Source organism: Euwallacea fornicatus, chromosome 4, assembly GCF_040115645.1.
Source record: "Euwallacea fornicatus isolate EFF26 chromosome 4, ASM4011564v1, whole genome shotgun sequence".
Classification (NCBI taxonomy): Eukaryota; Metazoa; Arthropoda; class Insecta; order Coleoptera; family Curculionidae; genus Euwallacea; species Euwallacea fornicatus.
In genome coordinates this window covers 3381082-3393126 of record NC_089544.1, presented here as the reverse complement: position 1 = coordinate 3393126, position 12045 = coordinate 3381082, and the positions used below count along the sequence as shown (strand labels likewise).

At 38.6% G+C, this 12045-nt stretch overlaps 1 protein-coding gene and 1 long non-coding RNA gene across 3 annotated transcripts in view; one reads left to right on the top strand and one right to left on the bottom strand.

Annotated features, from left to right (window-relative positions):
• The window catches only part of LOC136350826 (Ig-like and fibronectin type-III domain-containing protein 1), a 101682-nt gene extending 92524 nt beyond the window's left edge, over positions 1–9158 (bottom strand). Inside the window, exon 1 of the mRNA XM_066302916.1 lies at positions 8957–9158. The gene's annotated coding sequence lies outside the window, so the exon portion shown is untranslated. The remainder of the gene's footprint in view (positions 1–8956) is intronic.
• Positions 9159–9186: 28 nt separating this feature from the next.
• On the top strand, positions 9187–11445 carry LOC136350828 (uncharacterized). 2 transcript variants are annotated; one of them, XR_010734220.1, is made up of 5 exons: positions 9187–9322; positions 9636–10087; positions 10135–10230; positions 10280–10745; positions 10800–11445. It is a non-coding gene; the product is annotated as an uncharacterized lncRNA (long non-coding RNA). The 2 variants fall into 2 exon arrangements; XR_010734219.1 differs by having other exon boundaries at positions 9636–10745.
• The last annotated feature ends 600 nt before the right edge of the window (positions 11446–12045 follow it).

The window sequence follows — 12045 nt, the reverse complement described above, 5'->3', positions numbered from 1 at the left end:
TGTGTTTCTCTAATGAAAATGCTCCTTTAAAATCGGAAAATTCCGAATGCTTTCCGTTGCGAAACGATTTGAAATATTTGCAGGCTTTCCACAGCAACTTTCCTTTAGCGACGAGCCTGCACTATTTAATTTGACACGTAACATTTCGTCTTTGAACCACCGTCATAAAATTTCTTTTTTAAAATAAAAACATACTTTTTTGTGTCTTTTTTGAGTATGACTGGGACTCGCGAAGGGAAAAAGCTGACACAGTTATGGGGAAAATTTTCAGGAGGTTCGTTGTCTCACATGAGCCGATTCATTTCAGCACTTTTTCGGAAACCATCTACCTGAACTCATATCTGCACAAAACTTTTTCATAATTTTTTACCTATTTATTTACAAGATACCATTTGTCTATAAAATACTGAAAGTTGCTATTTCAACAAACTCGACTTGAAGGTTGTATAATGGCTCATTTGACTCCGTTTAGATAGTTTTTAGTGCGTTTAGTGAATTAAACATTTTTTTCCCCAAAGAAAATGTCCTAAAACGTCACCGAGAGGAGAAACTTTTCGCTGCAGTGACGTGCCGCTGCGGTGGTACTTGCAGAAATGGCACAATCTATGATTTTTCAAAGCAATCGCATAGTTTCGAAAGACTAGTAGTAATCAAAGAGGACCTGGACAAGGACAACAAAGGTTCCCAACGAATATCTAAAATCGATGTTTACGTCTGAAAGCTTTATAAATTCGATTCATTACAAACACTGCACTGCAGCTGTCGATATGATATTTGGCATCAGCCAAGATGCAGTGAGAAGAAGGTTGACAGAAAGGAAAGTTACTCCCTATAGAGCTGCGAGCAATCCTCTATTGACCGTAAAACATCAAAGACAACGTCTTCAATTAATCAAAGAGCACCAAAATTAGGGACATCTTCATTGAGACAGCGTACACTTTGCAGATGAGTCTCGATTTTGGCTTTTTAGTTATAATTACCATAGAAAAGTTTATTGACGTGCCGTCAAGCGAAACGTCCAGTACAAAAATGTTGACACTATGGGCCATGAAGATGAATCTGCTATGATATGGGGTGATTTGGAAGATCGCACTAAGTTAATTGTGCTTCAGAGCGGTTGTTGGACAGCTGACTGATACATAACACACATTTTAGAATCCAATTTAACGCGGAATGCTCCATTTAGCGGTGAGGGATTTTTATTGGTGCACAATAAGGCACCTCCACATGTGACACGAGTAGCACAAAATTACCTCCAAGATGTGGAAATTCAAACGTTGCCTTGGCCAACACGCAGCACTGATCTGAACCGCATGGAACATTTATGGGACACATGAGTCGACGAGTTGGTGCGTTACCGGTTACCCCAGGGACTTAAGCGAGCTGCTGTTCAGGATCGTCGCTGCATGGGATCGAACTAATCAAGAACAAGGATGATTTTTAAGAATGTTTATTCGTAATTTTTCCAGGAAGTCCTGCGAGAGTTCTTCGCATTTTTACAAGCACATCGAGTATCTGTTAAATTGAGGTTGGTACGAGCCCAAGTAGAAGGTAATGTGATATGATGAAAGATAATGTGATGAAACAAACTTGTGTAATCCGATCTCCGGACGGTATGTTACACAGCTTACACTCAAAATTTTCGCAGAAAATGGCTTTTAATTAATAATAGAGGTTAATTAAAAGGTGAAACCGTTCTCGGACTGGACAGGCTTTGTGAGCGGACCTGCCAGTTAATAATGCAATCAGGGTTCGTGCAGAGGCAAATGCATTAGGTCTGGAACAAAATGGAAAAAAAAAGCCGAGAAGAACAGGTCTGAAGTGAAATTGCTAACAGCTGACTCTGAAAGGAAATGATTGAAACGGCGAAAATGGGACAGTCGTAAAACACGCATCGTTGTCCATAAATTAGTACTAAACTTCCCCGACTTAATGGCAAAAAATCAAATCTTAAACCCACGCATTGAACGCACAATGCATAACAATTTTGGCAATAAAGCTAAAACAAATAATACGTGCTGTGAACCAAATCGCGACATACTTACAAAACCGCTAGTTGGCTAAATGGGACGCATTTTTGTAAAATCACCCAGTATGTCAAGGGAACGTTGTTTCTGAAACTATCAAACACAAATGTGCTTTTGCAATAATTATTGAGACTGTTAGAATGATCATGTGCGGCTTACATTACGACTAATTTTATGCAGAAATTTACCAATAAGGTTTTGGCGGAAAAGCTCTATTTGCGCAACAGTAATAACAGTGTATAAAGCCACATAAATCACGCAGTGAAAGTGATCTTAAAAATTCAATTTCTTTGGCAAGAAAAACGTTTCTATTGCAGGTAAAGTCAAGGTCTGTAATGTTATTATTATCGCAATTTCAATAGTAAAATATCGCACGAAACTTGCTGTAGTCACGATAGTTTAGACTTCGTTCACTTGAAAGCTCATTTTTAATACTGATTTCTAAAGCCTGCGAAGAGGTAAATCAAGATAATTGAGAAGGCATTAAGAGCTTTCGAAAGGCATTTAGGGGAAATTTTGAGGATGTTAAGGCCAGATTTGTTGGCAGGGATTGATGAGGTTTGACCCTAAATATCGAACAAACCGCCTAGATTCTCGACTAATAGGTATTCCGGTTCGACATGAAGCATTCAAACGGCTCTACACGCCCAATAAAGAAGTAAGTGTTGCTAACCTTCACGCGAAGTCAACCACTACCTTAACTCTTTCTTGGTGGGTTTAATATACATCAGGTGCAAGTGTTTATGTATGTATATCTTAGAGTTTTTTTCCTATGCAGACATACATAATTCAATAAATTTTTTTTGTACGCCAATTGATGGATTTGTCGACGTAACCACTCTGCGTTTGACCCTCTTCGTTCGATCTAACTCGAAGGGTTTAACGGCTTAAAGGATTTTCCGTCCTCTGAGCAAAAAGGTTATTCAAAAGCGCGAATCTCCCGCTAAACTGCATAACGCGCAACTTGTAGTCAAGGCTAACCATCGGGTTAAGTGTCCCCTATGTAGCTGTCTCTGCTTCATGTCCCAGTTGTCTACTGAGAACTGGTTCTCAAGCGTTAATTCATTGCTTTGTTTTGCTAATCAGCTGATGTATTTTAAAATTCAAAGTAGTTACACGCAGATACGCACAAAAAACCGCTCTCAATGTCGAAGTCCTGTGGGTAATATTATTCATCTATCAATGAATTTGAATCACCTTGATTGGATTGGGTAACTATTACGACATTTATAACCAGGAAGTAAAGGCTCGGATGTTAGGTCGTTGGCAAATAAACGAGCTGAAAAATTCCCAAAGGTCGATATTCAGATGGGCATCATCATTCGTTAATAATAGTGCGAACTGACTTCCTAGTTGCAGATTTTACCAAATTCAGATTCGTTTCTTAGATATGGAATTTGTAGTCCATTTGGCTAAGTTCTTCCATCCCGGTTCATTGCGGCTCAGAACTTATTTGCCTCCTGCATTGACGAGCCATGGCATCCTTAACAAAGTCTATACACAGCAGGTATTCTTTCTCCTTAGTATTCTTAATGCTGGTGGTGGTATTGCTACAGCTCTCCGTGCCCTTACTGGGCCTCGCATGCTTCGCAGATGAGTTACTAGAAATAAGTAGTCGTGGCTGAGCAGAAATATTATTGTCCACAAAGCCATTGAATATTTTACAATGTAAATGCAAGACAATTCTCTCCTCTCAAAAATTATCACTTTGTTACATGAAGGATTATCTATGTTGTTCGGTAACTCCTTTGGGTCAATTTGATGATTCCGCGCTCATAAAAATCGGATTCTTTTTCGACAAACACCGGCCCAAGCCCATTTTTATACACCTTCATAAATGCCAAGGTTTTTCCATTAAGGGCATATCGTAGCGATCCAAACAGGTGATGTTCCGACGACGTTAGGTCTGGGAAATTGGGTGGATATGGCAAAACATCCCATACAAGTTGCAGCAATGCTTGGCGCTTTTTGTTGATTTCGTTACTCGATTTATCCAGTTGACGGCAGTACACACCCTAATCAACTGTTCAAGGAGTTGAACGCCTTTATAATCCCACGACGCGTTTTTGCACGTTCGGCATGAGTACAAGTAACCTATGTAACCTGAAGAGATTTTCGTAATATTTAACCTTTTGCTTGAGCTGTAAAAACGCTCCAAAAGCGTGAATCTTAAACTAACCTGAACTAACCTAAACTAGCCTGAACATATGACTTCCTTTTTTCAAAAATGCACTTCAAATTCCGCCTCGTACAAATTTCTGATGACAAATTCATGAATTTCAACCTAAATTTCACATTTCAGAATTTTTTTTCATGTATATCTACAGAGTCAGGCAATTAGTACCATCCCTTACATATTCATATCGTTTTATTAATGGCGCAATATTTCTTATGTTTGTATTACATTAATTCCCAATAGCATATCTAGCACAAGGATGGGTCGCTAAGAATGCACAAGGTTAAGACATCAGGTATAGTATTTAACCATCTTTCCTGCAGATACCGAAAACCGATGTACTGAACAGCACCGAACAGTTTGTTACGATATCAGTTACTACAAAGTAAACTTTACAAAGACCCATTGATTTAAATTTAACCTACGTAACCGATGCCTCACCCTGTCTTTGGCCTAGTAAACCATAATTGAAAATTTGACATTTTGATTCAGTTTTATCGATGGGCGGAACCAGTTGCTTTTCGAACATACATGAGGACAACCAGAGGCTTTTTAGTCTTTGGAAAGGCGAATAACAATTCGTTAATCCTAAGAGTGGAAAATTTCCCAAAAAACGGGAGTCAAGGCGGAAAGTGCAAACATTAAACAGAGTAAAATCACTTAAGTTTTAAATGCTTTTTAGATTTATGTGCTCACATCGTGTAACAAAAAAAGTTCTCCAGTAATTGAGTGGAAGATTTAGTTGCTGCGAGAAAGAGCGATAAGCAGACGAAATTACGTACACTCTGTATACCATGAGGCTCTAGATTATCCCCCCGTGTTAACTTTTTAACAAATCAGGATTTTTTAAAGATTCAAAATCGGCATTAAATGGGACAAAAAATGCTATAATTTGACGTTTTTTCATTTTTTTAAATGTTGCTTACGTCACTAGTAGCGCAATATGACCGATTTTTTGAAGTTAAAACATGGGTCAAATGACCCCTCAAATTGAAGGTATTTCAAAACTACATTCATTGGCGTATTCCATTTCAAAATCTATCGATTATTTTTTATAACATTTAAAGAAATAAAACAAACGTCAAAAGGTGGTATTTTTTTCCAATGTAATGCTGCTATTGAATCGGAAAAAAAATTAGAAAGTTAAGGGGTTTGGGGGGGATGTAAATTTAGAGTCGCATGGTATGTAAGTTGAAATCAAGTCCAGTTGTCGTCAGCGCTTGACTTGGGGAAAAAAATTTTAATATGGAAATCAGGATCGCAGGTAAGGGACAACAAAAACACCTCATTTTTTTAGGAATAGAAAGAGCGACGCCACGTTTCGGGTATTGATTTACCAAGACCAGAAACGTGCCTTGTCGCAGATGTAAATGCATAATTGGGACATTACATTCGTTTATCTAGGTGCCTTCAGCACAAACCATTTCCCGTTTTTTTTATGTAATACAATGACTTGAACAAACAATTAATCGAGATAATCAATTAATAAATAAAACAAAATTAAACAAAAGGAGTAATGATAATCTCGAAAGAAATGTGGGATTTTTACTATTCTCAACCTGAGGTCTCGAATTTTATTAGTAAGGTAAGGACACGAAGGTAATTATACACAACTATAAACTTTTCTCACTTATGTGTGAATATAGTCTGATTACAACAGGTATGATCAAATTGATACTTTATTTACTACAATGTACATATATAACGTTGTCATTATTGACCTCATTGTCGGTTGAGAAATGTCATATTGCATACTTCTACCTTAATTAATCTATTTTAGTTGATTTTTAGCATCATTGCGAGTGAACTATGTATACAGTTTAAGATTCTTTCTACTTGCTTTGATTTTTCCAATAAGCGATTGGGACATTTTCACTGCTCAATTTCTTTACTTTTTTCGACAACAAATTGACGGTTAGTTAGATTAGTCAGCCAAACATTTTCCGGTAATTCCAATTGTTTTCTAAATTAGCGGCCTCCGGAACATCCCGTACATACATGCATGCAACCCTCCTCTTTGATAGTCACTTACCACTCCACCAGCGTAAAGAAAAATTTTTATCAAATAATATTTCTAGCAAATCCCTAGACACGGTTTTCATTGCGAAATCCTGCAGTTGTCTGGAGAATCGGACCTGAAAAACCCTCATCCTTAGGGATCTGTAACGATAAGACTTCGCGAAGCCGTAAAGCGAAAGCAAAATATCATGAATCGCGGACTTAAGTTGCCTGGAAAAAAATGGCCTATTCCCCGCAGAATTAGCGACAAAACCTTTAACCAAGAAAAAAACGAAACAGTCCCCATCCAAACCTGGCACTTATCCAAAATAAGGGCGTAATATTTTATAGCGAACCAGGGTTGAAATCAGCCCAAGGGGATGACGTATGTTAGGAAGTGCTTTATCATGTTCGACGATTACACCCTTGTTTGTTTGTCCATTAGCTGACAAATTCGGCCCGCTTTCGCCTCCCCCCGCCCCCATCATTCGCGCGTTTAAGATAGGCTAATTTGTTATCTTGATGGAGATGTGGTTTAATTTCGGATTATGCCCGGGTTTCATAATTAATGGAGTGTAATATTAATCTTTCGCCTCTTTACCCCTTTTCGCGCTTGTAAAAAATATACACCGCGCTTAAATGGGGGGTGTCGTTTATTACATGTGATGAGCCAGTTTTTGCTACATTCACTGTCTAAAGCTCCCTTGGAACATTGTTTATAACGTAAATTAACGGCTGTTTATTCCAGTTTAAAATTTTCATGGTATGAGGTGAGGGGGCGTATAAGAAAGTCTGTGGTTTTTCGCCAAAATTCGGGACATACCATGTATTTTCCGTCTTTTAGTAAGCGCCCTGGTCTGGCCGATAAGAAAGCGATTCGTGGCGGAAAGCAAACATTAACGCTACTTCCAGTCCAATTTTACGTAACTTAATTGATATTCATCTAAGGGCACGGTCTCATTACGCCACTGTTTCAATTACTTTCTCCATTGTTGCTTCTGGGTCCTAATCACTAGACAAGGATTTACACTTTAGATGTGCTTCAATTGAATTAGATACCTGTCCGAAAACTGGAAATTCTGTTATCACAGAAATTAACATCAAACTCGGGATAATATTTAGGTTTGAAGGCAACTCAAAGCACGGAAAATTAATTCCGAAAATGCAGCATTTTCATTTCTTATTGCCGCCTCTTCAAAATGATGAATTGCCTGTTTAATTTGGTTGAAACATTACGTTAATTAAAATAAAATTATCTTGATTAATAGACCAAAAATGGAAGATTAATAGATTTTCCAGGTAAATATCTAATAAAAATGCATGATAAAATTGAACCATCAATAGGCACTTAGAAGACGCTACAAAGAACCAAAAAGGGGTAATTTGGCAAGTAACGTAGAGGACTAATAGGCTGAATAAGAGTTTCATCCGTGTTTTAACTTAGTTTTATTTTGTGCCATCTTTGTGTTATTTCTCTTGTTTCAACTGTATGCTTCAAATCCGCGCAATATTGTGGGCACAAATATTCCAAATTTTAATGGAACTTTGTGTAGTGGAAGCCCCTTAAAAAATTAAAAGCTCTTTCTGTAGTGAATGTACCTACAATGTTCAAAGGTAACCTCGCATCTAATATCTTCAACGACCGTTTCCTCAATGTTCAGTTAGAGAGCAACAGCTCCCAGTTAATGGCCAACGGGCCGATAAGTGTCTTTCAAAGTGCGGTTAAGCTTAGCTAACAGTTGAACTAAGGACAGCTATAAGAGACACCTCGGTAATTGCTAGAGACACTTTGATTGATAATTAGCCTTAACTGCAAGTTATTTCACACACAATGTAACAGGACGGACACCAAAGCACCTCTCCAGCTCTCAAAAAAAAAAATAAAAATAAAAAAAATAAAATAAAATAATCTACTGATTTTTTTAAGTTGAAAATTCTGCGGGCATTACCCTCAATTTCTTCTTTTTAACTTCGTGATGAAAACCTGACCTGATCACTACTGCAAGTACATTCCATTTTCTTTGAACGATGAAAGTTTCGTATGCCTGAGACGATTCTCACGCCATTGAAAAAGGCTGCTCGGAAAAAATTTTTAATGCGTCTACCCGGTGCAATTATTTGTGTGCTTACAAAGCATATGAGTAATATTTTATTTATGATATATGGAACGTATACGCACAACAATCATATGATTATTCGCTGATGTGACAACGCTTTTTAAAGGTTGCAAAGCGGATAGTTTCAATTAGTGCGCCTTTGTACAGAACGACTTCGCCTAGCTATGTCTATGTATGTAAGGTACTACTACACCTTAGTCATTTTGCGCCGGCCTTGAGGCGAAAAAGCTATAGCAGCACTTAGGGAATTTCTTAAGAAAAGTTCAAAGAATTTAATTTTTCTTCCCGCTCAAGTAAAATGCGTAACAATTTCCCGTTGGTTTTTTGCATTTCCGAATGTATGGCAGGCGATAAAAAAAGACGCAATCTTTAGGTGTTTCTCAAGCAAAGCAGGTAGTTTTCTGTAAAGTTTCATAACAGCAGAGCGAGAAGACCTTGAACAACACCTAAATTACATCTAATAATAATTAAATTTAAATATAGTTCCAACCAATTGGCAGGTCTAATTCGACAATGAGCATTGCGTTCTAAACATAAACAGAAAATCCCGTTTACCCAACAATTCGAAAATACGACATTTTTTCCCCGTCGAATTCCCAAGTGAACCTGCGCCCAAAATACATAAAAAAATGTCCTACCTTGCAAAAACTCAAAATTCCCAATCGCCCAACAAAATCAGCCAACAAGCCACTCATACAACCCAACAACCGTCCAAACACTTTTCAGTTCCGAGATATCGAAAATTGAAAAATGCAGAGAAACGCGCTCAAAAGCGTCGCGACGTCCGATTTTGGCACAGCGAAAACAGTCGGAGGAGCGTCTTCCTGCGTCCTACTGCTGAGAGACGCCGTGAAGACTGAAAAGCGCTGGTTAGCCACCAGCAGGACAACAAATAAAAGCGCGCCGACACTCGGGGGACCTCGATGTAGGTGTTCGCAGGATCCGTTGGACATGTGCTGCTGGTCTTCGGCACCTTTGGAAGCGAATCTTGTCCTGGGGGCCCAGTAAGTTGGTTCAGGTTGATCCAGGTTATTTTCGGCTAGTTGGGATTGTTTTAAGTTAGGTCCGGTTACTTCAGATTGGGCCCACTGATGTACCTTTGCTTTTTGCGGCACTCGCACATACAGTGCCACTTTCCTCTCGCAAATGCGTGCGATAAAATTACTTTCCGCACACTAGTAGCAAATTCGCTATGCCAGTTTATAGCCTCTAAATTGAAGTGATGATCAAACGATTAATTAGATATTAACGTTCTTCCTCGATTTCTCAATCGTGGCCCAAAAATTCGACTGGATCCCCAATTTATTTTAATTGCAGCCTTCTAATCGTCACCTTCGATGGGGTTTCGTTTGAGAGAATTACTCAATTAATAAAGCAGTGAGAAGAACCAAATACCAACGATGGACGCATAAGAAAAATAAGCTCCGCAGGATATTTCTCTTGGTCTTTGGAGACGTGAATGAATAGAAACCACTACAGGGTATCCAAAGTAACCACAATTCCAGCTAACTCGTATGGGAAATGTGTGCAGCTTTCCAATGATGAAGCGCTTATGTGTTATTGGTGAATGTCTCTTCTCCTTAACGATACTTTAGATATTCTAGGTCCAGTGAGATTCTTGTCCTCTCGAGAGGATTTTTTTAAGTCTGTAAAATTTTCTACAGATTAATAGGAAGTATCCTTCAGCAATGGCTACTGGCCGAATTAGCTGGCTCGTCTCAGATTGACCTAGTTTTACGGAAATAGACACAGTCTATGCTAACGTTGATGTAATCAATACAATTTTATTAGTTTTTGTATTATTATCTTGCTCTAGGTCGATCAATCCCTAATGCGCGAAACTGGACTCCTCGGCATCATCATTACCAGTGGACTGCAAAAAAAAACCCTTTCCTCTCATTCCTGCTATTTTGTACTTATGATTCCTATGGTTTTTCGAAATTAACGTAATGCACTCCTAGGTTCACAGAATTAATCATCAGGATGCGCGATACCCCGATATTTAACCTGAGAAGGACATTCCGGATCTCTTTCAAGTATTTGCAGGAATGTGGTGGTTGCTGTGATAATTTGTCCTCTCTGTATTGCACAATGAAATTAATCAAACTATAGTTACAGTTTGCTTCAAAGTTGTAGCTTTGCCATTACTAACACAATTTGCAGTTCGTTAGAATCTCAAACCTCATTGGAGCACATAAAGGAGAAAGTACCTACGTTTCAATTTCGCTGAACCCATAAACATTGACGCCTCACTCGTTTCGTCGTAGCCAGATGCCAAAAGGCCTTAATACGTCCTCCACAGTGTTGTTTATCACCTTAATTAAAGATAGAAGTTAATTTCGACGAACGTTGGTGGTCGTGATAAACATGAGGATTTAAGGAAGGTTTCGGGACATAGACGGAGTTTACTAGGATCGTGACATTACCGTGGGGTTAAGTAACCTCTTTAGATAACTTTAAGAAAATGTTGATGTTTGATAGAGAAAACTGGAAAATGCGGTTTTTATGTGTTTTGCAACCTTGCTATCGAGTTCTGCAGCTGCCCTCCTTTGCCCCCCCCCACTAGTCATCGAATAGCAGCAAGGAATTCCTGAAAGCTAATCAATGGATTAGATGAAATACTCCACTGGAATGAACTTCCTAAAGTTAGTGCCCTAGTTAACTATACCTGTATTTAACGTTGCTGTCGTAATTGAAGAGAGATTTGATTACCTTCTGTTAATTTAATTTAGGGATATAAGGCCAAGACAATTTCCTTTAATAAGATATTTTCGAGGCTAATAAACTTCGTGCTTTTTGGGGCAATTTCCGGAAACTAAGTCTCGTAAACATAACTGCAGCTTTTCACCTCCGAGCTCAGTTTAAACGGAAAATAAAGGGAGGGAAGATATGATGTGAACTGCGTTGTTTCTTCCTTGGAAATAGGATGGGACGGAAGATGGGCAAAAAATAAACGCTCTTACTAGTCGAGGAAATGGGAGAACCCCTTTTTCTCCAAGAAAGCTACACCAATTTATTTACCTTAACTTCATAACCCTCCTTTAACCAACCCCTGAACTACCCAGCTATGCGGTCGTGTCCACGCTTATAAACTGGCCGAACTAGAAGCCAAACTATTATTATTCAATTAAAGGGTGTAGTTGGCCTTGATCCAACCCTTAACTAACCGTGTAGTAATTATTGATTAACGATCCCTTAATTTTGAGGCAAATTGCCCTTTAATACCCTTTTAATTAGACTTAGCAACGTGTGGCTTATAGCCCCGGTGGCAGCTTAATATATAACAGGGTTATCTTGCAAGAGGACTACGAGCAACTAACAGGACTATCGATCTGTGTTCAATATGAATTTCATCGAAGGTGGGAAAATTTGTAATGTAAATTGTCTTTATGCAATACCCAAAGCAAGCGCACCCAAGCAGGGCTTTCCACTAAAAATTAACACCCCAAGCAGAATAGTGAGTAATGCATCCTAATCCAATGCCCAGAAACACTGTTCGCCCCATTACCAAAGGGCTTTCCTGAAACGTATTCCAGTTTACATTGTTTAGATATTCGATGTGAAAGGGCTAAGGGAGTTAAAATGCTCCCAGCTGAGAGCTGACCAAATACGTTTTTCAATTATGCCCTTCGCGCATGGGTTCCCTGAGGGAGCTTTCCAAAATGTTTTGTTGAACTAACGAACATTAATAACCATATACATTGTAAATTTCAAGCAACCTATTAGT